This window comes from Lissotriton vulgaris, unplaced genomic scaffold (assembly GCF_964263255.1).
Source record: "Lissotriton vulgaris unplaced genomic scaffold, aLisVul1.2 SCAFFOLD_975, whole genome shotgun sequence".
Classification (NCBI taxonomy): Eukaryota; Metazoa; Chordata; class Amphibia; order Caudata; family Salamandridae; genus Lissotriton; species Lissotriton vulgaris.
In genome coordinates, this window is record NW_028241737.1 from 797711 (window position 1) to 822643 (window position 24933).

At 43.8% G+C, this 24933-nt stretch overlaps 31 non-coding genes across 31 annotated transcripts; all 31 read left to right on the top strand.

Moving 5' to 3' along the window:
* The first annotated feature begins 72 nt into the window (after positions 1-72).
* Positions 73-144, top strand: TRNAG-UCC (transfer RNA glycine (anticodon UCC)). Its single transcript has one exon. It is a non-coding gene; the product is annotated as a tRNA-Gly (tRNA).
* Positions 145-1054: 910 nt separating this feature from the next.
* On the top strand, positions 1055-1126 carry TRNAM-CAU (transfer RNA methionine (anticodon CAU)). The gene has a single exon. It is a non-coding gene; the product is annotated as a tRNA-Met (tRNA).
* A 546-nt stretch (positions 1127-1672) lies between these two features.
* On the top strand, positions 1673-1744 carry TRNAG-CCC (transfer RNA glycine (anticodon CCC)). Its single transcript has one exon. It is a non-coding gene; the product is annotated as a tRNA-Gly (tRNA).
* Positions 1745-2648: 904 nt separating this feature from the next.
* TRNAM-CAU (transfer RNA methionine (anticodon CAU)) lies at positions 2649-2720 on the top strand. Its single transcript has one exon. It is a non-coding gene; the product is annotated as a tRNA-Met (tRNA).
* Positions 2721-3267: 547 nt separating this feature from the next.
* TRNAG-UCC (transfer RNA glycine (anticodon UCC)) lies at positions 3268-3339 on the top strand. The gene has a single exon. It is a non-coding gene; the product is annotated as a tRNA-Gly (tRNA).
* A 910-nt stretch (positions 3340-4249) lies between these two features.
* TRNAM-CAU (transfer RNA methionine (anticodon CAU)) lies at positions 4250-4321 on the top strand. The gene has a single exon. It is a non-coding gene; the product is annotated as a tRNA-Met (tRNA).
* Positions 4322-4867: 546 nt separating this feature from the next.
* Positions 4868-4939, top strand: TRNAG-CCC (transfer RNA glycine (anticodon CCC)). The gene has a single exon. It is a non-coding gene; the product is annotated as a tRNA-Gly (tRNA).
* Positions 4940-5843: 904 nt separating this feature from the next.
* Positions 5844-5915, top strand: TRNAM-CAU (transfer RNA methionine (anticodon CAU)). Its single transcript has one exon. It is a non-coding gene; the product is annotated as a tRNA-Met (tRNA).
* Positions 5916-6462: 547 nt separating this feature from the next.
* Positions 6463-6534, top strand: TRNAG-UCC (transfer RNA glycine (anticodon UCC)). Its single transcript has one exon. It is a non-coding gene; the product is annotated as a tRNA-Gly (tRNA).
* Positions 6535-7444: 910 nt separating this feature from the next.
* On the top strand, positions 7445-7516 carry TRNAM-CAU (transfer RNA methionine (anticodon CAU)). Its single transcript has one exon. It is a non-coding gene; the product is annotated as a tRNA-Met (tRNA).
* Positions 7517-8062: 546 nt separating this feature from the next.
* On the top strand, positions 8063-8134 carry TRNAG-CCC (transfer RNA glycine (anticodon CCC)). The gene has a single exon. It is a non-coding gene; the product is annotated as a tRNA-Gly (tRNA).
* A 904-nt stretch (positions 8135-9038) lies between these two features.
* Positions 9039-9110, top strand: TRNAM-CAU (transfer RNA methionine (anticodon CAU)). The gene has a single exon. It is a non-coding gene; the product is annotated as a tRNA-Met (tRNA).
* A 547-nt stretch (positions 9111-9657) lies between these two features.
* TRNAG-UCC (transfer RNA glycine (anticodon UCC)) lies at positions 9658-9729 on the top strand. The gene has a single exon. It is a non-coding gene; the product is annotated as a tRNA-Gly (tRNA).
* Positions 9730-10639: 910 nt separating this feature from the next.
* Positions 10640-10711, top strand: TRNAM-CAU (transfer RNA methionine (anticodon CAU)). The gene has a single exon. It is a non-coding gene; the product is annotated as a tRNA-Met (tRNA).
* A 546-nt stretch (positions 10712-11257) lies between these two features.
* On the top strand, positions 11258-11329 carry TRNAG-CCC (transfer RNA glycine (anticodon CCC)). The gene has a single exon. It is a non-coding gene; the product is annotated as a tRNA-Gly (tRNA).
* Positions 11330-12223: 894 nt separating this feature from the next.
* On the top strand, positions 12224-12295 carry TRNAM-CAU (transfer RNA methionine (anticodon CAU)). Its single transcript has one exon. It is a non-coding gene; the product is annotated as a tRNA-Met (tRNA).
* Positions 12296-12842: 547 nt separating this feature from the next.
* Positions 12843-12914, top strand: TRNAG-UCC (transfer RNA glycine (anticodon UCC)). The gene has a single exon. It is a non-coding gene; the product is annotated as a tRNA-Gly (tRNA).
* A 910-nt stretch (positions 12915-13824) lies between these two features.
* On the top strand, positions 13825-13896 carry TRNAM-CAU (transfer RNA methionine (anticodon CAU)). The gene has a single exon. It is a non-coding gene; the product is annotated as a tRNA-Met (tRNA).
* A 546-nt stretch (positions 13897-14442) lies between these two features.
* On the top strand, positions 14443-14514 carry TRNAG-CCC (transfer RNA glycine (anticodon CCC)). Its single transcript has one exon. It is a non-coding gene; the product is annotated as a tRNA-Gly (tRNA).
* A 904-nt stretch (positions 14515-15418) lies between these two features.
* Positions 15419-15490, top strand: TRNAM-CAU (transfer RNA methionine (anticodon CAU)). Its single transcript has one exon. It is a non-coding gene; the product is annotated as a tRNA-Met (tRNA).
* Positions 15491-16037: 547 nt separating this feature from the next.
* Positions 16038-16109, top strand: TRNAG-UCC (transfer RNA glycine (anticodon UCC)). The gene has a single exon. It is a non-coding gene; the product is annotated as a tRNA-Gly (tRNA).
* A 910-nt stretch (positions 16110-17019) lies between these two features.
* TRNAM-CAU (transfer RNA methionine (anticodon CAU)) lies at positions 17020-17091 on the top strand. Its single transcript has one exon. It is a non-coding gene; the product is annotated as a tRNA-Met (tRNA).
* Positions 17092-17637: 546 nt separating this feature from the next.
* Positions 17638-17709, top strand: TRNAG-CCC (transfer RNA glycine (anticodon CCC)). Its single transcript has one exon. It is a non-coding gene; the product is annotated as a tRNA-Gly (tRNA).
* A 904-nt stretch (positions 17710-18613) lies between these two features.
* TRNAM-CAU (transfer RNA methionine (anticodon CAU)) lies at positions 18614-18685 on the top strand. Its single transcript has one exon. It is a non-coding gene; the product is annotated as a tRNA-Met (tRNA).
* Positions 18686-19232: 547 nt separating this feature from the next.
* Positions 19233-19304, top strand: TRNAG-UCC (transfer RNA glycine (anticodon UCC)). The gene has a single exon. It is a non-coding gene; the product is annotated as a tRNA-Gly (tRNA).
* Positions 19305-20214: 910 nt separating this feature from the next.
* TRNAM-CAU (transfer RNA methionine (anticodon CAU)) lies at positions 20215-20286 on the top strand. The gene has a single exon. It is a non-coding gene; the product is annotated as a tRNA-Met (tRNA).
* A 546-nt stretch (positions 20287-20832) lies between these two features.
* On the top strand, positions 20833-20904 carry TRNAG-CCC (transfer RNA glycine (anticodon CCC)). The gene has a single exon. It is a non-coding gene; the product is annotated as a tRNA-Gly (tRNA).
* An 894-nt stretch (positions 20905-21798) lies between these two features.
* On the top strand, positions 21799-21870 carry TRNAM-CAU (transfer RNA methionine (anticodon CAU)). Its single transcript has one exon. It is a non-coding gene; the product is annotated as a tRNA-Met (tRNA).
* Positions 21871-22417: 547 nt separating this feature from the next.
* Positions 22418-22489, top strand: TRNAG-UCC (transfer RNA glycine (anticodon UCC)). The gene has a single exon. It is a non-coding gene; the product is annotated as a tRNA-Gly (tRNA).
* Positions 22490-23399: 910 nt separating this feature from the next.
* TRNAM-CAU (transfer RNA methionine (anticodon CAU)) lies at positions 23400-23471 on the top strand. The gene has a single exon. It is a non-coding gene; the product is annotated as a tRNA-Met (tRNA).
* Positions 23472-24017: 546 nt separating this feature from the next.
* Positions 24018-24089, top strand: TRNAG-CCC (transfer RNA glycine (anticodon CCC)). Its single transcript has one exon. It is a non-coding gene; the product is annotated as a tRNA-Gly (tRNA).
* The last annotated feature ends 844 nt before the right edge of the window (positions 24090-24933 follow it).

A 24933-nucleotide genomic window follows, 5' to 3' on the forward strand; every position in this document is an offset into this window, starting at 1 on the left:
TTGAAGCTGGTGCAAGATAGTCATTGAACTCAGGATCCTAATGTTAAGAACCGAGAGCGCACAGATCAGAGGGCGTTGGTGGTATAGTGGTGAGCATAGCTGCCTTCCAAGCAGTTGACCCGGGTTCGATTCCCGGCCAACGCAGTACAAATACTTATATATTCTGCAAGCAGGATATATTTTAATGCAACATGTCACAAAATGGAAATATAATGAACAGATTAATCAGCCGTTATATAAAAAATAAACAAATATGTAGGCAAGCATCTCAATCGCCCCTTCTGCTATATTCATTGTCCTAATATATGATAAGTTTCATAAAGCAGAGTCACCACTCACATGTGCTGGTAAAAAATATTTACAGTGGGCAGACAATGAAAGGGCTGAGGCCCGACCACACATTATAACTCCAGCATCTCTATGTTAAAAACCATTTCCTAGGCAATATCTAGCCTCTGAAAACAATATGCAAGATCCATCGATAAATCTGGTGAAAGTCGCCAACATTTTGTGCATACTTGTGCCCTCACCTGAATGTAGCGCCACCTTGTAGACGTCGGAGGTAACTGCAGCTCAAAAAATGTTTCATCAGAGGGCAAGTTTAGAGGAATCCAAAAGGCAGATGTCCATGGAAAGAGCCCCCGACTGCAGCAGGAAGGTTGGATGCTTCAAATTTGCATAGTTTCCAGTCCAACGTCCTCTCATGTACCGAACGCTCCCAAACGCTCAAAAGCCTTACACCGGGCAAGCCCTCACCGGGTAGATCTCTGGCTCCCAGGTAAAGCCAAATCCTGAGCATGCTAGCACTAGGATCACAGAGAGAGAGAGACAGAGAGTGTTGGAGAGCTGCTGTCTTGATAAAGGCCTGAAACGGCTAGTGCGTAAGAGGGTCTGGACTATCAGTTATGACTGATTGTGAGAGGGGAAGATGAAGATTTTCTGCACCCAGCATGCCTTGCGATATAATTAGGCAAATGAGGTGAGAGCCCGACCAATGCCACTTCACTCCGCTGAATGCCTCCTCATCTGCATAAAGAGATCACCTTCATGAACGAGCAGAGTGGCGCAGTGGAAGCGTGCTGGGCCCATAACCCAGAGGTCGATGGATCGAAACCATCCTCTGCTAATTTTGCTTGACTTTCCTTCCAAGGACCAAGCTGTCATTTCCACACTGCCAGAAAGGAAAAGCGCAAGCTTGTGCCAGCTATGTGAGAAAAGACTTCTCAACTATCTGTGTCTGTGTAATACAAGAGTGTTCGTGAAAGGATCAACCCTGTACTTTGAAAGTAAAGACACACAACTATAACCATAAATGACTGGTGGGAGCTTCACACAACTTTCTGGGCATGCTTTGAATTTCATTCTTCCCTTTTTTTTCTGCTCTTATCTATCTCCTGGGCATTTCATGGAATGTTCTCTCTTTCTCTTCCCTGCTTTGCTTCCCATGCTGCCTATATATGCTGATTTCTACTTTTTGTACTGTTGCATTTCATTTCTTCTCTTCTGCACAACTTTGTCCTTGGTTTCAATCCCCAGTTCCTTACCCTCTGCAAAAAACGTTCTACTACTTCTCATGTTGGTATCGAAACCAAATGCACCATTGAAGCTGTTGCAAGATAGTCATTGATTTCGGGAACGTAATATTTAGAACCGAGAGCACACACATCAGAGGGCGTTGGTGGTATAGTGGTGAGCATAGCTGCTTCCCAAGCAGTTGACCCGGGTTCGATTCCCGGCCAACGCAGTGAAAATGCTTATATATTCTGCAAGCAGGACATATTTTAATGCAACAGGTCTCAAAATGGAAATTTCATGAACAGATTAATCAGCCATATATAAAAAAATAAACAAATACATAGGCAAACATCTCAATCGCACCTTCTGATACATTCATTGTCCTAATATATGATAAGTTTTATAAAGCAGAGTCACAACTCACATGTGCTGGTAATAAATATGTTACAGTGGGCAAACAATGGAAGGGCTGAGGCCCGACCAGACATTATAACTCCAACATCTCTATGTTAAAAAGCATTTCTAGGCAATATCTAGCCTCTGAAAAAAATATGCAAGATCCACCGATAAATCTGGCAAAAGTCCCTAACATTTTGTGCATACTTGTGCACTTACCAGAATGTAGCGCCACCTTGTAGCTGTCGAAGGTAATTGCTGCTCACAAAATGTTTTATCAGAAGGCAAGTTGAGAGGAATCCTAGAGGCAGATGTCCATGGAAAGAGCCGCTCACTGCAGCAGGAATGTTGGATGCTTCAAATTCGCAGAGTTTCCTGTCCAACGTCCACTCACGTCCCGAACGCTCCCAAACGCTCAAAAGCCTCACACCGGGCAAGCCCTCACCGGGTAGATCTCTGGCTCCCAGGTAAAGCCAAATCCTGAGCATGCTAGTGCTAGGATCACAGAGAGAGAGAGAGAGGGTTCATGACATGCTGTCTTGATAAAGGTCTGAAACGGCTAGTGCCTAAGAGTGTCTGACTTTCAGTTATGACTGATTGTGAGAGGGGAAGATGAAGTTTTTCTGTACCCAGCATGCCTTGCAATATACTTAGGCAAATGAGGTGAGAGCCGTACCAATCCCACGCTACTCTGCTTAATGCTCCCTATCTGCATAAAAAGAACACTTTCACAACAGAGCAGAGTGGCGCAGCGGAAGCGTGCTGGGCCCATAACCCAGAGGTCGATGGATCGAAACCATCCTCTGCTAATTTTGCTTGACTTTCCTTCCAAGGACCAAGCTGTCATTTCCACGCTGCCAGCAAGGAAAAGCACAAGCTTGTGCCAGCTATGTGAGAAAATACTTGTCAAATATCTGTGTCTGCTGAAATACAAGAGAGGGATCATCAAATGATCCACCCTGTACTTTGAAAGTAAAGACACACAATAATAAGCATAAATGACTGGTGGGACCTTCAAACACTTTTATGGGCAGGCTTTGAATTTCATTCTTTCCTTTTTGTTCTGCTCTTATCTATCTCCTGGGCATTTAATTGAATGTTCTGTATTTCTCTTCCCTGTTTTGCTTCCCATGCTGCCTCTATATATTCTTATCTATTATTTGTAATGCAGCTTTCCATTCTTCTCTTCTGCACAGCTTTGTCCTTGGTTTCAATCCCAGTTCCTTACCCTCTGCAAAAAACTTTCTATTGCTTTTCATGTTGGTATCTAAACCAAATGCACCATTGAAGCTGGTGCAAGATAGTCATTGAACTCAGGATCCTAATGTTAAGAACCGAGAGCGCACAGATCAGAGGGCGTTGGTGGTATAGTGGTGAGCATAGCTGCCTTCCAAGCAGTTGACCCGGGTTCGATTCCCGGCCAACGCAGTACAAATACTTATATATTCTGCAAGCAGGATATATTTTAATGCAACATGTCACAAAATGGAAATATAATGAACAGATTAATCAGCCGTTATATAAAAAATAAACAAATATGTAGGCAAGCATCTCAATCGCCCCTTCTGCTATATTCATTGTCCTAATATATGATAAGTTTCATAAAGCAGAGTCACCACTCACATGTGCTGGTAAAAAATATTTACAGTGGGCAGACAATGAAAGGGCTGAGGCCCGACCACACATTATAACTCCAGCATCTCTATGTTAAAAACCATTTCCTAGGCAATATCTAGCCTCTGAAAACAATATGCAAGATCCATCGATAAATCTGGTGAAAGTCGCCAACATTTTGTGCATACTTGTGCCCTCACCTGAATGTAGCGCCACCTTGTAGACGTCGGAGGTAACTGCAGCTCAAAAAATGTTTCATCAGAGGGCAAGTTTAGAGGAATCCAAAAGGCAGATGTCCATGGAAAGAGCCCCCGACTGCAGCAGGAAGGTTGGATGCTTCAAATTTGCATAGTTTCCAGTCCAACGTCCTCTCATGTACCGAACGCTCCCAAACGCTCAAAAGCCTTACACCGGGCAAGCCCTCACCGGGTAGATCTCTGGCTCCCAGGTAAAGCCAAATCCTGAGCATGCTAGCACTAGGATCACAGAGAGAGAGAGACAGAGAGTGTTGGAGAGCTGCTGTCTTGATAAAGGCCTGAAACGGCTAGTGCGTAAGAGGGTCTGGACTATCAGTTATGACTGATTGTGAGAGGGGAAGATGAAGATTTTCTGCACCCAGCATGCCTTGCGATATAATTAGGCAAATGAGGTGAGAGCCCGACCAATGCCACTTCACTCCGCTGAATGCCTCCTCATCTGCATAAAGAGATCACCTTCATGAACGAGCAGAGTGGCGCAGCGGAAGCGTGCTGGGCCCATAACCCAGAGGTCGATGGATCGAAACCATCCTCTGCTAATTTTGCTTGACTTTCCTTCCAAGGACCAAGCTGTCATTTCCACACTGCCAGAAAGGAAAAGCGCAAGCTTGTGCCAGCTATGTGAGAAAAGACTTCTCAACTATCTGTGTCTGTGTAATACAAGAGTGTTCGTGAAAGGATCAACCCTGTACTTTGAAAGTAAAGACACACAACTATAACCATAAATGACTGGTGGGAGCTTCACACAACTTTCTGGGCATGCTTTGAATTTCATTCTTCCCTTTTTTTTCTGCTCTTATCTATCTCCTGGGCATTTCATGGAATGTTCTCTCTTTCTCTTCCCTGCTTTGCTTCCCATGCTGCCTATATATGCTGATTTCTACTTTTTGTACTGTTGCATTTCATTTCTTCTCTTCTGCACAACTTTGTCCTTGGTTTCAATCCCCAGTTCCTTACCCTCTGCAAAAAACGTTCTACTACTTCTCATGTTGGTATCGAAACCAAATGCACCATTGAAGCTGTTGCAAGATAGTCATTGATTTCGGGAACGTAATATTTAGAACCGAGAGCACACACATCAGAGGGCGTTGGTGGTATAGTGGTGAGCATAGCTGCTTCCCAAGCAGTTGGCCCGGGTTCGATTCCCGGCCAACGCAGTGAAAATGCTTATATATTCTGCAAGCAGGACATATTTTAATGCAACATGTCTCAAAATGGAAATTTCATGAACAGATTAATCAGCCATATATAAAAAAATAAACAAATACATAGGCAAACATCTCAATCGCACCTTCTGATACATTCATTGTCCTAATATATGATAAGTTTTATAAAGCAGAGTCACAACTCACATGTGCTGGTAATAAATATGTTACAGTGGGCAAACAATGGAAGGGCTGAGGCCCGACCAGACATTATAACTCCAACATCTCTATGTTAAAAAGCATTTCTAGGCAATATCTAGCCTCTGAAAAAAATATGCAAGATCCACCGATAAATCTGGCAAAAGTCCCTAACATTTTGTGCATACTTGTGCACTTACCAGAATGTAGCGCCACCTTGTAGCTGTCGAAGGTAATTGCTGCTCACAAAATGTTTTATCAGAAGGCAAGTTGAGAGGAATCCTAGAGGCAGATGTCCATGGAAAGAGCCGCTCACTGCAGCAGGAATGTTGGATGCTTCAAATTCGCAGAGTTTCCTGTCCAACGTCCACTCACGTCCCGAACGCTCCCAAACGCTCAAAAGCCTCACACCGGGCAAGCCCTCACCGGGTAGATCTCTGGCTCCCAGGTAAAGCCAAATCCTGAGCATGCTAGTGCTAGGATCACAGAGAGAGAGAGAGAGGGTTCATGACATGCTGTCTTGATAAAGGTCTGAAACGGCTAGTGCCTAAGAGTGTCTGACTTTCAGTTATGACTGATTGTGAGAGGGGAAGATGAAGTTTTTCTGTACCCAGCATGCCTTGCAATATACTTAGGCAAATGAGGTGAGAGCCGTACCAATCCCACGCTACTCTGCTTAATGCTCCCTATCTGCATAAAAAGAACACTTTCACAACAGAGCAGAGTGGCGCAGCGGAAGCGTGCTGGGCCCATAACCCAGAGGTCGATGGATCGAAACCATCCTCTGCTAATTTTGCTTGACTTTCCTTCCAAGGACCAAGCTGTCATTTCCACGCTGCCAGCAAGGAAAAGCACAAGCTTGTGCCAGCTATGTGAGAAAATACTTGTCAAATATCTGTGTCTGCTGAAATACAAGAGAGGGATCATCAAATGATCCACCCTGTACTTTGAAAGTAAAGACACACAATAATAAGCATAAATGACTGGTGGGACCTTCAAACACTTTTATGGGCAGGCTTTGAATTTCATTCTTTCCTTTTTGTTCTGCTCTTATCTATCTCCTGGGCATTTAATTGAATGTTCTGTATTTCTCTTCCCTGTTTTGCTTCCCATGCTGCCTCTATATATTCTTATCTATTATTTGTAATGCAGCTTTCCATTCTTCTCTTCTGCACAGCTTTGTCCTTGGTTTCAATCCCAGTTCCTTACCCTCTGCAAAAAACTTTCTATTGCTTTTCATGTTGGTATCTAAACCAAATGCACCATTGAAGCTGGTGCAAGATAGTCATTGAACTCAGGATCCTAATGTTAAGAACCGAGAGCGCACAGATCAGAGGGCGTTGGTGGTATAGTGGTGAGCATAGCTGCCTTCCAAGCAGTTGACCCGGGTTCGATTCCCGGCCAACGCAGTACAAATACTTATATATTCTGCAAGCAGGATATATTTTAATGCAACATGTCACAAAATGGAAATATAATGAACAGATTAATCAGCCGTTATATAAAAAATAAACAAATATGTAGGCAAGCATCTCAATCGCCCCTTCTGCTATATTCATTGTCCTAATATATGATAAGTTTCATAAAGCAGAGTCACCACTCACATGTGCTGGTAAAAAATATTTACAGTGGGCAGACAATGAAAGGGCTGAGGCCCGACCACACATTATAACTCCAGCATCTCTATGTTAAAAACCATTTCCTAGGCAATATCTAGCCTCTGAAAACAATATGCAAGATCCATCGATAAATCTGGTGAAAGTCGCCAACATTTTGTGCATACTTGTGCCCTCACCTGAATGTAGCGCCACCTTGTAGACGTCGGAGGTAACTGCAGCTCAAAAAATGTTTCATCAGAGGGCAAGTTTAGAGGAATCCAAAAGGCAGATGTCCATGGAAAGAGCCCCCGACTGCAGCAGGAAGGTTGGATGCTTCAAATTTGCATAGTTTCCAGTCCAACGTCCTCTCATGTACCGAACGCTCCCAAACGCTCAAAAGCCTTACACCGGGCAAGCCCTCACCGGGTAGATCTCTGGCTCCCAGGTAAAGCCAAATCCTGAGCATGCTAGCACTAGGATCACAGAGAGAGAGAGACAGAGAGTGTTGGAGAGCTGCTGTCTTGATAAAGGCCTGAAACGGCTAGTGCGTAAGAGGGTCTGGACTATCAGTTATGACTGATTGTGAGAGGGGAAGATGAAGATTTTCTGCACCCAGCATGCCTTGCGATATAATTAGGCAAATGAGGTGAGAGCCCGACCAATGCCACTTCACTCCGCTGAATGCCTCCTCATCTGCATAAAGAGATCACCTTCATGAACGAGCAGAGTGGCGCAGCGGAAGCGTGCTGGGCCCATAACCCAGAGGTCGATGGATCGAAACCATCCTCTGCTAATTTTGCTTGACTTTCCTTCCAAGGACGAAGCTGTCATTTCCACACTGCCAGAAAGGAAAAGCGCAAGCTTGTGCCAGCTATGTGAGAAAAGACTTCTCAACTATCTGTGTCTGTGTAATACAAGAGTGTTCGTGAAAGGATCAACCCTGTACTTTGAAAGTAAAGACACACAACTATAACCATAAATGACTGGTGGGAGCTTCACACAACTTTCTGGGCATGCTTTGAATTTCATTCTTCCCTTTTTTTTCTGCTCTTATCTATCTCCTGGGCATTTCATGGAATGTTCTCTCTTTCTCTTCCCTGCTTTGCTTCCCATGCTGCCTATATATGCTGATTTCTACTTTTTGTACTGTTGCATTTCATTTCTTCTCTTCTGCACAACTTTGTCCTTGGTTTCAATCCCCAGTTCCTTACCCTCTGCAAAAAACGTTCTACTACTTCTCATGTTGGTATCGAAACCAAATGCACCATTGAAGCTGTTGCAAGATAGTCATTGATTTCGGGAACGTAATATTTAGAACCGAGAGCACACACATCAGAGGGCGTTGGTGGTATAGTGGTGAGCATAGCTGCTTCCCAAGCAGTTGACCCGGGTTCGATTCCCGGCCAACGCAGTGAAAATGCTTATATATTCTGCAAGCAGGACATATTTTAATGCAACATGTCTCAAAATGGAAATTTCATGAACAGATTAATCAGCCATATATAAAAAAATAAACAAATACATAGGCAAACATCTCAATCGCACCTTCTGATACATTCATTGTCCTAATATATGATAAGTTTTATAAAGCAGAGTCACAACTCACATGTGCTGGTAATAAATATGTTACAGTGGGCAAACAATGGAAGGGCTGAGGCCCGACCAGACATTATAACTCCAACATCTCTATGTTAAAAAGCATTTCTAGGCAATATCTAGCCTCTGAAAAAAATATGCAAGATCCACCGATAAATCTGGCAAAAGTCCCTAACATTTTGTGCATACTTGTGCACTTACCAGAATGTAGCGCCACCTTGTAGCTGTCGAAGGTAATTGCTGCTCACAAAATGTTTTATCAGAAGGCAAGTTGAGAGGAATCCTAGAGGCAGATGTCCATGGAAAGAGCCGCTCACTGCAGCAGGAATGTTGGATGCTTCAAATTCGCAGAGTTTCCTGTCCAACGTCCACTCACGTCCCGAACGCTCCCAAACGCTCAAAAGCCTCACACCGGGCAAGCCCTCACCGGGTAGATCTCTGGCTCCCAGGTAAAGCCAAATCCTGAGCATGCTAGTGCTAGGATCACAGAGAGAGAGAGAGAGGGTTCATGACATGCTGTCTTGATAAAGGTCTGAAACGGCTAGTGCCTAAGAGTGTCTGACTTTCAGTTATGACTGATTGTGAGAGGGGAAGATGAAGTTTTTCTGTACCCAGCATGCCTTGCAATATACTTAGGCAAATGAGGTGAGAGCCGTACCAATCCCACGCTACTCTGCTTAATGCTCCCTATCTGCATAAAAAGAACACTTTCACAACAGAGCAGAGTGGCGCAGCGGAAGCGTGCTGGGCCCATAACCCAGAGGTCGATGGATCGAAACCATCCTCTGCTAATTTTGCTTGACTTTCCTTCCAAGGACCAAGCTGTCATTTCCACGCTGCCAGCAAGGAAAAGCACAAGCTTGTGCCAGCTATGTGAGAAAATACTTGTCAAATATCTGTGTCTGCTGAAATACAAGAGAGGGATCATCAAATGATCCACCCTGTACTTTGAAAGTAAAGACACACAATAATAAGCATAAATGACTGGTGGGACCTTCAAACACTTTTATGGGCAGGCTTTGAATTTCATTCTTTCCTTTTTGTTCTGCTCTTATCTATCTCCTGGGCATTTAATTGAATGTTCTGTATTTCTCTTCCCTGTTTTGCTTCCCATGCTGCCTCTATATATTCTTATCTATTATTTGTAATGCAGCTTTCCATTCTTCTCTTCTGCACAGCTTTGTCCTTGGTTTCAATCCCAGTTCCTTACCCTCTGCAAAAAACTTTCTATTGCTTTTCATGTTGGTATCTAAACCAAATGCACCATTGAAGCTGGTGCAAGATAGTCATTGAACTCAGGATCCTAATGTTAAGAACCGAGAGCGCACAGATCAGAGGGCGTTGGTGGTATAGTGGTGAGCATAGCTGCCTTCCAAGCAGTTGACCCGGGTTCGATTCCCGGCCAACGCAGTACAAATACTTATATATTCTGCAAGCAGGATATATTTTAATGCAACATGTCACAAAATGGAAATATAATGAACAGATTAATCAGCCGTTATATAAAAAATAAACAAATATGTAGGCAAGCATCTCAATCGCCCCTTCTGCTATATTCATTGTCCTAATATATGATAAGTTTCATAAAGCAGAGTCACCACTCACATGTGCTGGTAAAAAATATTTACAGTGGGCAGACAATGAAAGGGCTGAGGCCCGACCACACATTATAACTCCAGCATCTCTATGTTAAAAACCATTTCCTAGGCAATATCTAGCCTCTGAAAACAATATGCAAGATCCATCGATAAATCTGGTGAAAGTCGCCAACATTTTGTGCATACTTGTGCCCTCACCTGAATGTAGCGCCACCTTGTAGACGTCGGAGGTAACTGCAGCTCAAAAAATGTTTCATCAGAGGGCAAGTTTAGAGGAATCCAAAAGGCAGATGTCCATGGAAAGAGCCCCCGACTGCAGCAGGAAGGTTGGATGCTTCAAATTTGCATAGTTTCCAGTCCAACGTCCTCTCATGTACCGAACGCTCCCAAACGCTCAAAAGCCTTACACCGGGCAAGCCCTCACCGGGTAGATCTCTGGCTCCCAGGTAAAGCCAAATCCTGAGCATGCTAGCACTAGGATCACAGAGAGAGAGAGACAGAGAGTGTTGGAGAGCTGCTGTCTTGATAAAGGCCTGAAACGGCTAGTGCGTAAGAGGGTCTGGACTATCAGTTATGACTGATTGTGAGAGGGGAAGATGAAGATTTTCTGCACCCAGCATGCCTTGCGATATAATTAGGCAAATGAGGTGAGAGCCCGACCAATGCCACTTCACTCCGCTGAATGCCTCCTCATCTGCATAAAGAGATCACCTTCATGAACGAGCAGAGTGGCGCAGTGGAAGCGTGCTGGGCCCATAACCCAGAGGTCGATGGATCGAAACCATCCTCTGCTAATTTTGCTTGACTTTCCTTCCAAGGACGAAGCTGTCATTTCCACACTGCCAGAAAGGAAAAGCGCAAGCTTGTGCCAGCTATGTGAGAAAAGACTTCTCAACTATCTGTGTCTGTGTAATACAAGAGTGTTCGTGAAAGGATCAACCCTGTACTTTGAAAGTAAAGACACACAACTATAACCATAAATGACTGGTGGGAGCTTCACACAACTTTCTGGGCATGCTTTGAATTTCATTCTTCCCTTTTTTTTCTGCTCTTATCTATCTCCTGGGCATTTCATGGAATGTTCTCTCTTTCTCTTCCCTGCTTTGCTTCCCATGCTGCCTATATATGCTGATTTCTACTTTTTGTACTGTTGCATTTCATTTCTTCTCTTCTGCACAACTTTGTCCTTGGTTTCAATCCCCAGTTCCTTACCCTCTGCAAAAAACGTTCTACTACTTCTCATGTTGGTATCGAAACCAAATGCACCATTGAAGCTGTTGCAAGATAGTCATTGATTTCGGGAACGTAATATTTAGAACCGAGAGCACACACATCAGAGGGCGTTGGTGGTATAGTGGTGAGCATAGCTGCTTCCCAAGCAGTTGACCCGGGTTCGATTCCCGGCCAACGCAGTGAAAATGCTTATATATTCTGCAAGCAGGACATATTTTAATGCAACAGGTCTCAAAATGGAAATTTCATGAACAGATTAATCAGCCATATATAAAAAAATAAACAAATACATAGGCAAACATCTCAATCGCACCTTCTGATACATTCATTGTCCTAATATATGATAAGTTTTATAAAGCAGAGTCACAACTCACATGTGCTGGTAATAAATATGTTACAGTGGGCAAACAATGGAAGGGCTGAGGCCCGACCAGACATTATAACTCCAACATCTCTATGTTAAAAAGCATTTCTAGGCAATATCTAGCCTCTGAAAAAAATATGCAAGATCCACCGATAAATCTGGCAAAAGTCCCTAACATTTTGTGCATACTTGTGCACTTACCAGAATGTAGCGCCACCTTGTAGCTGTCGAAGGTAATTGCTGCTCACAAAATGTTTTATCAGAAGGCAAGTTGAGAGGAATCCTAGAGGCAGATGTCCATGGAAAGAGCCGCTCACTGCAGCAGGAATGTTGGATGCTTCAAATTCGCAGAGTTTCCTGTCCAACGTCCACAACGCTCCCAAACGCTCAAAAGCCTCACACCGGGCAAGCCCTCACCGGGTAGATCTCTGGCTCCCAGGTAAAGCCAAATCCTGAGCATGCTAGTGCTAGGATCACAGAGAGAGAGAGAGAGGGTTCATGACATGCTGTCTTGATAAAGGTCTGAAACGGCTAGTGCCTAAGAGTGTCTGACTTTCAGTTATGACTGATTGTGAGAGGGGAAGATGAAGTTTTTCTGTACCCAGCATGCCTTGCAATATACTTAGGCAAATGAGGTGAGAGCCGTACCAATCCCACGCTACTCTGCTTAATGCTCCCTATCTGCATAAAAAGAACACTTTCACAACAGAGCAGAGTGGCGCAGCGGAAGCGTGCTGGGCCCATAACCCAGAGGTCGATGGATCGAAACCATCCTCTGCTAATTTTGCTTGACTTTCCTTCCAAGGACCAAGCTGTCATTTCCACGCTGCCAGCAAGGAAAAGCACAAGCTTGTGCCAGCTATGTGAGAAAATACTTGTCAAATATCTGTGTCTGCTGAAATACAAGAGAGGGATCATCAAATGATCCACCCTGTACTTTGAAAGTAAAGACACACAATAATAAGCATAAATGACTGGTGGGACCTTCAAACACTTTTATGGGCAGGCTTTGAATTTCATTCTTTCCTTTTTGTTCTGCTCTTATCTATCTCCTGGGCATTTAATTGAATGTTCTGTATTTCTCTTCCCTGTTTTGCTTCCCATGCTGCCTCTATATATTCTTATCTATTATTTGTAATGCAGCTTTCCATTCTTCTCTTCTGCACAGCTTTGTCCTTGGTTTCAATCCCAGTTCCTTACCCTCTGCAAAAAACTTTCTATTGCTTTTCATGTTGGTATCTAAACCAAATGCACCATTGAAGCTGGTGCAAGATAGTCATTGAACTCAGGATCCTAATGTTAAGAACCGAGAGCGCACAGATCAGAGGGCGTTGGTGGTATAGTGGTGAGCATAGCTGCCTTCCAAGCAGTTGACCCGGGTTCGATTCCCGGCCAACGCAGTACAAATACTTATATATTCTGCAAGCAGGATATATTTTAATGCAACATGTCACAAAATGGAAATATAATGAACAGATTAATCAGCCGTTATATAAAAAATAAACAAATATGTAGGCAAGCATCTCAATCGCCCCTTCTGCTATATTCATTGTCCTAATATATGATAAGTTTCATAAAGCAGAGTCACCACTCACATGTGCTGGTAAAAAATATTTACAGTGGGCAGACAATGAAAGGGCTGAGGCCCGACCACACATTATAACTCCAGCATCTCTATGTTAAAAACCATTTCCTAGGCAATATCTAGCCTCTGAAAACAATATGCAAGATCCATCGATAAATCTGGTGAAAGTCGCCAACATTTTGTGCATACTTGTGCCCTCACCTGAATGTAGCGCCACCTTGTAGACGTCGGAGGTAACTGCAGCTCAAAAAATGTTTCATCAGAGGGCAAGTTTAGAGGAATCCAAAAGGCAGATGTCCATGGAAAGAGCCCCCGACTGCAGCAGGAAGGTTGGATGCTTCAAATTTGCATAGTTTCCAGTCCAACGTCCTCTCATGTACCGAACGCTCCCAAACGCTCAAAAGCCTTACACCGGGCAAGCCCTCACCGGGTAGATCTCTGGCTCCCAGGTAAAGCCAAATCCTGAGCATGCTAGCACTAGGATCACAGAGAGAGAGAGACAGAGAGTGTTGGAGAGCTGCTGTCTTGATAAAGGCCTGAAACGGCTAGTGCGTAAGAGGGTCTGGACTATCAGTTATGACTGATTGTGAGAGGGGAAGATGAAGATTTTCTGCACCCAGCATGCCTTGCGATATAATTAGGCAAATGAGGTGAGAGCCCGACCAATGCCACTTCACTCCGCTGAATGCCTCCTCATCTGCATAAAGAGATCACCTTCATGAACGAGCAGAGTGGCGCAGCGGAAGCGTGCTGGGCCCATAACCCAGAGGTCGATGGATCGAAACCATCCTCTGCTAATTTTGCTTGACTTTCCTTCCAAGGACCAAGCTGTCATTTCCACACTGCCAGAAAGGAAAAGCGCAAGCTTGTGCCAGCTATGTGAGAAAAGACTTCTCAACTATCTGTGTCTGTGTAATACAAGAGTGTTCGTGAAAGGATCAACCCTGTACTTTGAAAGTAAAGACACACAACTATAACCATAAATGACTGGTGGGAGCTTCACACAACTTTCTGGGCATGCTTTGAATTTCATTCTTCCCTTTTTTTTCTGCTCTTATCTATCTCCTGGGCATTTCATGGAATGTTCTCTCTTTCTCTTCCCTGCTTTGCTTCCCATGCTGCCTATATATGCTGATTTCTACTTTTTGTACTGTTGCATTTCATTTCTTCTCTTCTGCACAACTTTGTCCTTGGTTTCAATCCCCAGTTCCTTACCCTCTGCAAAAAACGTTCTACTACTTCTCATGTTGGTATCGAAACCAAATGCACCATTGAAGCTGTTGCAAGATAGTCATTGATTTCGGGAACGTAATATTTAGAACCGAGAGCACACACATCAGAGGGCGTTGGTGGTATAGTGGTGAGCATAGCTGCTTCCCAAGCAGTTGGCCCGGGTTCGATTCCCGGCCAACGCAGTGAAAATGCTTATATATTCTGCAAGCAGGACATATTTTAATGCAACATGTCTCAAAATGGAAATTTCATGAACAGATTAATCAGCCATATATAAAAAAATAAACAAATACATAGGCAAACATCTCAATCGCACCTTCTGATACATTCATTGTCCTAATATATGATAAGTTTTATAAAGCAGAGTCACAACTCACATGTGCTGGTAATAAATATGTTACAGTGGGCAAACAATGGAAGGGCTGAGGCCCGACCAGACATTATAACTCCAACATCTCTATGTTAAAAAGCATTTCTAGGCAATATCTAGCCTCTGAAAAAAATATGCAAGATCCACCGATAAATCTGGCAAAAGTCCCTAACATTTTGTGCATACTTGTGCACTTACCAGAATGTAGCGCCACCTTGTAGCTGTCGAAGGTAATTGCTGCTCACAAAATGTTTTATCAGAAGGCAAGTTGAGAGGAATCCTAGAGGCAGATGTCCATGGAAAGAGCCGCTCACTGCAGCAGGAATGTTGGATGCTTCAAATTCGCAGAGTTTCCTGTCCAACGTCCACTCACGTCCCGAACGCTCCCAAACGCTCAAAAGCCTCACACCGGGCAAGCCCTCACCGGGTAGATCTCTGGCTCCCAGGTAAAGCCAAATCCTGAGCATGCTAGTGCTAGGATCACAGAGAGAGAGAGAGAGGGTTCATGACATGCTGTCTTGATAAAGGTCTGAAACGGCTAGTGCCTAAGAGTGTCTGACTTTCAGTTATGACTGATTGTGAGAGGGGAAGATGAAGTTTTTCTGTACCCAGCATGCCTTGCAATATACTTAGGCAAATGAGGTGAGAGCCGTACCAATCCCACGCTACTCTGCTTAATGCTCCCTATCTGCATAAAAAGAACACTTTCACAACAGAGCAGAGTGGCGCAGCGGAAGCGTGCTGGGCCCATAACCCAGAGGTCGATGGATCGAAACCATCCTCTGCTAATTTTGCTTGACTTTCCTTCCAAGGACCAAGCTGTCATTTCCACGCTGCCAGCAAGGAAAAGCACAAGCTTGTGCCAGCTATGTGAGAAAATACTTGTCAAATATCTGTGTCTGCTGAAATACAAGAGAGGGATCATCAAATGATCCACCCTGTACTTTGAAAGTAAAGACACACAATAATAAGCATAAATGACTGGTGGGACCTTCAAACACTTTTATGGGCAGGCTTTGAATTTCATTCTTTCCTTTTTGTTCTGCTCTTATCTATCTCCTGGGCATTTAATTGAATGTTCTGTATTTCTCTTCCCTGTTTTGCTTCCCATGCTGCCTCTATATATTCTTATCTATTATTTGTAATGCAGCTTTCCATTCTTCTCTTCTGCACAGCTTTGTCCTTGGTTTCAATCCCAGTTCCTTACCCTCTGCAAAAAACTTTCTATTGCTTTTCATGTTGGTATCTAAACCAAATGCACCATTGAAGCTGGTGCAAGATAGTCATTGAACTCAGGATCCTAATGTTAAGAACCGAGAGCGCACAGATCAGAGGGCGTTGGTGGTATAGTGGTGAGCATAGCTGCCTTCCAAGCAGTTGACCCGGGTTCGATTCCCGGCCAACGCAGTACAAATACTTATATATTCTGCAAGCAGGATATATTTTAATGCAACATGTCACAAAATGGAAATATAATGAACAGATTAATCAGCCGTTATATAAAAAATAAACAAATATGTAGGCAAGCATCTCAATCGCCCCTTCTGCTATATTCATTGTCCTAATATATGATAAGTTTCATAAAGCAGAGTCACCACTCACATGTGCTGGTAAAAAATATTTACAGTGGGCAGACAATGAAAGGGCTGAGGCCCGACCACACATTATAACTCCAGCATCTCTATGTTAAAAACCATTTCCTAGGCAATATCTAGCCTCTGAAAACAATATGCAAGATCCATCGATAAATCTGGTGAAAGTCGCCAACATTTTGTGCATACTTGTGCCCTCACCTGAATGTAGCGCCACCTTGTAGACGTCGGAGGTAACTGCAGCTCAAAAAATGTTTCATCAGAGGGCAAGTTTAGAGGAATCCAAAAGGCAGATGTCCATGGAAAGAGCCCCCGACTGCAGCAGGAAGGTTGGATGCTTCAAATTTGCATAGTTTCCAGTCCAACGTCCTCTCATGTACCGAACGCTCCCAAACGCTCAAAAGCCTTACACCGGGCAAGCCCTCACCGGGTAGATCTCTGGCTCCCAGGTAAAGCCAAATCCTGAGCATGCTAGCACTAGGATCACAGAGAGAGAGAGACAGAGAGTGTTGGAGAGCTGCTGTCTTGATAAAGGCCTGAAACGGCTAGTGCGTAAGAGGGTCTGGACTATCAGTTATGACTGATTGTGAGAGGGGAAGATGAAGATTTTCTGCACCCAGCATGCCTTGCGATATAATTAGGCAAATGAGGTGAGAGCCCGACCAATGCCACTTCACTCCGCTGAATGCCTCCTCATCTGCATAAAGAGATCACCTTCATGAACGAGCAGAGTGGCGCAGCGGAAGCGTGCTGGGCCCATAACCCAGAGGTCGATGGATCGAAACCATCCTCTGCTAATTTTGCTTGACTTTCCTTCCAAGGACCAAGCTGTCATTTCCACACTGCCAGAAAGGAAAAGCGCAAGCTTGTGCCAGCTATGTGAGAAAAGACTTCTCAACTATCTGTGTCTGTGTAATACAAGAGTGTTCGTGAAAGGATCAACCCTGTACTTTGAAAGTAAAGACACACAACTATAACCATAAATGACTGGTGGGAGCTTCACACAACTTTCTGGGCATGCTTTGAATTTCATTCTTCCCTTTTTTTTCTGCTCTTATCTATCTCCTGGGCATTTCATGGAATGTTCTCTCTTTCTCTTCCCTGCTTTGCTTCCCATGCTGCCTATATATGCTGATTTCTACTTTTTGTACTGTTGCATTTCATTTCTTCTCTTCTGCACAACTTTGTCCTTGGTTTCAATCCCCAGTTCCTTACCCTCTGCAAAAAACGTTCTACTACTTCTCATGTTGGTATCGAAACCAAATGCACCATTGAAGCTGTTGCAAGATAGTCATTGATTTCGGGAACGTAATATTTAGAACCGAGAGCACACACATCAGAGGGCGTTGGTGGTATAGTGGTGAGCATAGCTGCTTCCCAAGCAGTTGACCCGGGTTCGATTCCCGGCCAACGCAGTGAAAATGCTTATATATTCTGCAAGCAGGACATATTTTAATGCAACATGTCTCAAAATGGAAATTTCATGAACAGATTAATCAGCCATATATAAAAAAATAAACAAATACATAGGCAAACATCTCAATCGCACCTTCTGATACATTCATTGTCCTAATATATGATAAGTTTTATAAAGCAGAGTCACAACTCACATGTGCTGGTAATAAATATGTTACAGTGGGCAAACAATGGAAGGGCTGAGGCCCGACCAGACATTATAACTCCAACATCTCTATGTTAAAAAGCATTTCTAGGCAATATCTAGCCTCTGAAAAAAATATGCAAGATCCACCGATAAATCTGGCAAAAGTCCCTAACATTTTGTGCATACTTGTGCACTTACTAGAATGTAGCGCCACCTTGTAGCTGTCGAAGGTAATTGCTGCTCACAAAATGTTTTATCAGAAGGCAAGTTGAGAGGAATCCTAGAGGCAGATGTCCATGGAAAGAGCCGCTCACTGCAGCAGGAATGTTGGATGCTTCAAATTCGCAGAGTTTCCTGTCCAACGTCCACTCACGTCCCGAACGCTCCCAAACGCTCAAAAGCCTCACACCGGGCAAGCCCTCACCGGGTAGATCTCTGGCTCCCAGGTAAAGCCAAATCCTGAGCATGCTAGTGCTAGGATCACAGAGAGAGAGAGAGAGGGTTCATGACATGCTGTCTTGATAAAGGTCTGAAACGGCTAGTGCCTAAGAGTGTCTGACTTTCAGTTATGACTGATTGTGAGAGGGGAAGATGAAGTTTTTCTGTACCCAGCATGCCTTGCAATATACTTAGGCAAATGAGGTGAGAGCCGTACCAATCCCACGCTACTCTGCTTAATGCTCCCTATCTGCATAAAAAGAACACTTTCACAACAGAGCAGAGTGGCGCAGCGGAAGCGTGCTGGGCCCATAACCCAGAGGTCGATGGATCGAAACCATCCTCTGCTAATTTTGCTTGACTTTCCTTCCAAGGACCAAGCTGTCATTTCCACGCTGCCAGCAAGGAAAAGCACAAGCTTGTGCCAGCTATGTGAGAAAATACTTGTCAAATATCTGTGTCTGCTGAAATACAAGAGAGGGATCATCAAATGATCCACCCTGTACTTTGAAAGTAAAGACACACAATAATAAGCATAAATGACTGGTGGGACCTTCAAACACTTTTATGGGCAGGCTTTGAATTTCATTCTTTCCTTTTTGTTCTGCTCTTATCTATCTCCTGGGCATTTAATTGAATGTTCTGTATTTCTCTTCCCTGTTTTGCTTCCCATGCTGCCTCTATATATTCTTATCTATTATTTGTAATGCAGCTTTCCATTCTTCTCTTCTGCACAGCTTTGTCCTTGGTTTCAATCCCAGTTCCTTACCCTCTGCAAAAAACTTTCTATTGCTTTTCATGTTGGTATCTAAACCAAATGCACCATTGAAGCTGGTGCAAGATAGTCATTGAACTCAGGATCCTAATGTTAAGAACCGAGAGCGCACAGATCAGAGGGCGTTGGTGGTATAGTGGTGAGCATAGCTGCCTTCCAAGCAGTTGACCCGGGTTCGATTCCCGGCCAACGCAGTACAAATACTTATATATTCTGCAAGCAGGATATATTTTAATGCAACATGTCACAAAATGGAAATATAATGAACAGATTAATCAGCCGTTATATAAAAAATAAACAAATATGTAGGCAAGCATCTCAATCGCCCCTTCTGCTATATTCATTGTCCTAATATATGATAAGTTTCATAAAGCAGAGTCACCACTCACATGTGCTGGTAAAAAATATTTACAGTGGGCAGACAATGAAAGGGCTGAGGCCCGACCACACATTATAACTCCAGCATCTCTATGTTAAAAACCATTTCCTAGGCAATATCTAGCCTCTGAAAACAATATGCAAGATCCATCGATAAATCTGGTGAAAGTCGCCAACATTTTGTGCATACTTGTGCCCTCACCTGAATGTAGCGCCACCTTGTAGACGTCGGAGGTAACTGCAGCTCAAAAAATGTTTCATCAGAGGGCAAGTTTAGAGGAATCCAAAAGGCAGATGTCCATGGAAAGAGCCCCCGACTGCAGCAGGAAGGTTGGATGCTTCAAATTTGCATAGTTTCCAGTCCAACGTCCTCTCATGTACCGAACGCTCCCAAACGCTCAAAAGCCTTACACCGGGCAAGCCCTCACCGGGTAGATCTCTGGCTCCCAGGTAAAGCCAAATCCTGAGCATGCTAGCACTAGGATCACAGAGAGAGAGAGACAGAGAGTGTTGGAGAGCTGCTGTCTTGATAAAGGCCTGAAACGGCTAGTGCGTAAGAGGGTCTGGACTATCAGTTATGACTGATTGTGAGAGGGGAAGATGAAGATTTTCTGCACCCAGCATGCCTTGCGATATAATTAGGCAAATGAGGTGAGAGCCCGACCAATGCCACTTCACTCCGCTGAATGCCTCCTCATCTGCATAAAGAGATCACCTTCATGAACGAGCAGAGTGGCGCAGTGGAAGCGTGCTGGGCCCATAACCCAGAGGTCGATGGATCGAAACCATCCTCTGCTAATTTTGCTTGACTTTCCTTCCAAGGACGAAGCTGTCATTTCCACACTGCCAGAAAGGAAAAGCGCAAGCTTGTGCCAGCTATGTGAGAAAAGACTTCTCAACTATCTGTGTCTGTGTAATACAAGAGTGTTCGTGAAAGGATCAACCCTGTACTTTGAAAGTAAAGACACACAACTATAACCATAAATGACTGGTGGGAGCTTCACACAACTTTCTGGGCATGCTTTGAATTTCATTCTTCCCTTTTTTTTCTGCTCTTATCTATCTCCTGGGCATTTCATGGAATGTTCTCTCTTTCTCTTCCCTGCTTTGCTTCCCATGCTGCCTATATATGCTGATTTCTACTTTTTGTACTGTTGCATTTCATTTCTTCTCTTCTGCACAACTTTGTCCTTGGTTTCAATCCCCAGTTCCTTACCCTCTGCAAAAAACGTTCTACTACTTCTCATGTTGGTATCGAAACCAAATGCACCATTGAAGCTGTTGCAAGATAGTCATTGATTTCGGGAACGTAATATTTAGAACCGAGAGCACACACATCAGAGGGCGTTGGTGGTATAGTGGTGAGCATAGCTGCTTCCCAAGCAGTTGACCCGGGTTCGATTCCCGGCCAACGCAGTGAAAATGCTTATATATTCTGCAAGCAGGACATATTTTAATGCAACAGGTCTCAAAATGGAAATTTCATGAACAGATTAATCAGCCATATATAAAAAAATAAACAAATACATAGGCAAACATCTCAATCGCACCTTCTGATACATTCATTGTCCTAATATATGATAAGTTTTATAAAGCAGAGTCACAACTCACATGTGCTGGTAATAAATATGTTACAGTGGGCAAACAATGGAAGGGCTGAGGCCCGACCAGACATTATAACTCCAACATCTCTATGTTAAAAAGCATTTCTAGGCAATATCTAGCCTCTGAAAAAAATATGCAAGATCCACCGATAAATCTGGCAAAAGTCCCTAACATTTTGTGCATACTTGTGCACTTACCAGAATGTAGCGCCACCTTGTAGCTGTCGAAGGTAATTGCTGCTCACAAAATGTTTTATCAGAAGGCAAGTTGAGAGGAATCCTAGAGGCAGATGTCCATGGAAAGAGCCGCTCACTGCAGCAGGAATGTTGGATGCTTCAAATTCGCAGAGTTTCCTGTCCAACGTCCACAACGCTCCCAAACGCTCAAAAGCCTCACACCGGGCAAGCCCTCACCGGGTAGATCTCTGGCTCCCAGGTAAAGCCAAATCCTGAGCATGCTAGTGCTAGGATCACAGAGAGAGAGAGAGAGGGTTCATGACATGCTGTCTTGATAAAGGTCTGAAACGGCTAGTGCCTAAGAGTGTCTGACTTTCAGTTATGACTGATTGTGAGAGGGGAAGATGAAGTTTTTCTGTACCCAGCATGCCTTGCAATATACTTAGGCAAATGAGGTGAGAGCCGTACCAATCCCACGCTACTCTGCTTAATGCTCCCTATCTGCATAAAAAGAACACTTTCACAACAGAGCAGAGTGGCGCAGCGGAAGCGTGCTGGGCCCATAACCCAGAGGTCGATGGATCGAAACCATCCTCTGCTAATTTTGCTTGACTTTCCTTCCAAGGACCAAGCTGTCATTTCCACGCTGCCAGCAAGGAAAAGCACAAGCTTGTGCCAGCTATGTGAGAAAATACTTGTCAAATATCTGTGTCTGCTGAAATACAAGAGAGGGATCATCAAATGATCCACCCTGTACTTTGAAAGTAAAGACACACAATAATAAGCATAAATGACTGGTGGGACCTTCAAACACTTTTATGGGCAGGCTTTGAATTTCATTCTTTCCTTTTTGTTCTGCTCTTATCTATCTCCTGGGCATTTAATTGAATGTTCTGTATTTCTCTTCCCTGTTTTGCTTCCCATGCTGCCTCTATATATTCTTATCTATTATTTGTAATGCAGCTTTCCATTCTTCTCTTCTGCACAGCTTTGTCCTTGGTTTCAATCCCAGTTCCTTACCCTCTGCAAAAAACTTTCTATTGCTTTTCATGTTGGTATCTAAACCAAATGCACCATTGAAGCTGGTGCAAGATAGTCATTGAACTCAGGATCCTAATGTTAAGAACCGAGAGCGCACAGATCAGAGGGCGTTGGTGGTATAGTGGTGAGCATAGCTGCCTTCCAAGCAGTTGACCCGGGTTCGATTCCCGGCCAACGCAGTACAAATACTTATATATTCTGCAAGCAGGATATATTTTAATGCAACATGTCACAAAATGGAAATATAATGAACAGATTAATCAGCCGTTATATAAAAAATAAACAAATATGTAGGCAAGCATCTCAATCGCCCCTTCTGCTATATTCATTGTCCTAATATATGATAAGTTTCATAAAGCAGAGTCACCACTCACATGTGCTGGTAAAAAATATTTACAGTGGGCAGACAATGAAAGGGCTGAGGCCCGACCACACATTATAACTCCAGCATCTCTATGTTAAAAACCATTTCCTAGGCAATATCTAGCCTCTGAAAACAATATGCAAGATCCATCGATAAATCTGGTGAAAGTCGCCAACATTTTGTGCATACTTGTGCCCTCACCTGAATGTAGCGCCACCTTGTAGACGTCGGAGGTAACTGCAGCTCAAAAAATGTTTCATCAGAGGGCAAGTTTAGAGGAATCCAAAAGGCAGATGTCCATGGAAAGAGCCCCCGACTGCAGCAGGAAGGTTGGATGCTTCAAATTTGCATAGTTTCCAGTCCAACGTCCTCTCATGTACCGAACGCTCCCAAACGCTCAAAAGCCTTACACCGGGCAAGCCCTCACCGGGTAGATCTCTGGCTCCCAGGTAAAGCCAAATCCTGAGCATGCTAGCACTAGGATCACAGAGAGAGAGAGACAGAGAGTGTTGGAGAGCTGCTGTCTTGATAAAGGCCTGAAACGGCTAGTGCGTAAGAGGGTCTGGACTATCAGTTATGACTGATTGTGAGAGGGGAAGATGAAGATTTTCTGCACCCAGCATGCCTTGCGATATAATTAGGCAAATGAGGTGAGAGCCCGACCAATGCCACTTCACTCCGCTGAATGCCTCCTCATCTGCATAAAGAGATCACCTTCATGAACGAGCAGAGTGGCGCAGCGGAAGCGTGCTGGGCCCATAACCCAGAGGTCGATGGATCGAAACCATCCTCTGCTAATTTTGCTTGACTTTCCTTCCAAGGACCAAGCTGTCATTTCCACACTGCCAGAAAGGAAAAGCGCAAGCTTGTGCCAGCTATGTGAGAAAAGACTTCTCAACTATCTGTGTCTGTGTAATACAAGAGTGTTCGTGAAAGGATCAACCCTGTACTTTGAAAGTAAAGACACACAACTATAACCATAAATGACTGGTGGGAGCTTCACACAACTTTCTGGGCATGCTTTGAATTTCATTCTTCCCTTTTTTTTCTGCTCTTATCTATCTCCTGGGCATTTCATGGAATGTTCTCTCTTTCTCTTCCCTGCTTTGCTTCCCATGCTGCCTATATATGCTGATTTCTACTTTTTGTACTGTTGCATTTCATTTCTTCTCTTCTGCACAACTTTGTCCTTGGTTTCAATCCCCAGTTCCTTACCCTCTGCAAAAAACGTTCTACTACTTCTCATGTTGGTATCGAAACCAAATGCACCATTGAAGCTGTTGCAAGATAGTCATTGATTTCGGGAACGTAATATTTAGAACCGAGAGCACACACATCAGAGGGCGTTGGTGGTATAGTGGTGAGCATAGCTGCTTCCCAAGCAGTTGGCCCGGGTTCGATTCCCGGCCAACGCAGTGAAAATGCTTATATATTCTGCAAGCAGGACATATTTTAATGCAACATGTCTCAAAATGGAAATTTCATGAACAGATTAATCAGCCATATATAAAAAAATAAACAAATACATAGGCAAACATCTCAATCGCACCTTCTGATACATTCATTGTCCTAATATATGATAAGTTTTATAAAGCAGAGTCACAACTCACATGTGCTGGTAATAAATATGTTACAGTGGGCAAACAATGGAAGGGCTGAGGCCCGACCAGACATTATAACTCCAACATCTCTATGTTAAAAAGCATTTCTAGGCAATATCTAGCCTCTGAAAAAAATATGCAAGATCCACCGATAAATCTGGCAAAAGTCCCTAACATTTTGTGCATACTTGTGCACTTACCAGAATGTAGCGCCACCTTGTAGCTGTCGAAGGTAATTGCTGCTCACAAAATGTTTTATCAGAAGGCAAGTTGAGAGGAATCCTAGAGGCAGATGTCCATGGAAAGAGCCGCTCACTGCAGCAGGAATGTTGGATGCTTCAAATTCGCAGAGTTTCCTGTCCAACGTCCACTCACGTCCCGAACGCTCCCAAACGCTCAAAAGCCTCACACCGGGCAAGCCCTCACCGGGTAGATCTCTGGCTCCCAGGTAAAGCCAAATCCTGAGCATGCTAGTGCTAGGATCACAGAGAGAGAGAGAGAGGGTTCATGACATGCTGTCTTGATAAAGGTCTGAAACGGCTAGTGCCTAAGAGTGTCTGACTTTCAGTTATGACTGATTGTGAGAGGGGAAGATGAAGTTTTTCTGTACCCAGCATGCCTTGCAATATACTTAGGCAAATGAGGTGAGAGCCGTACC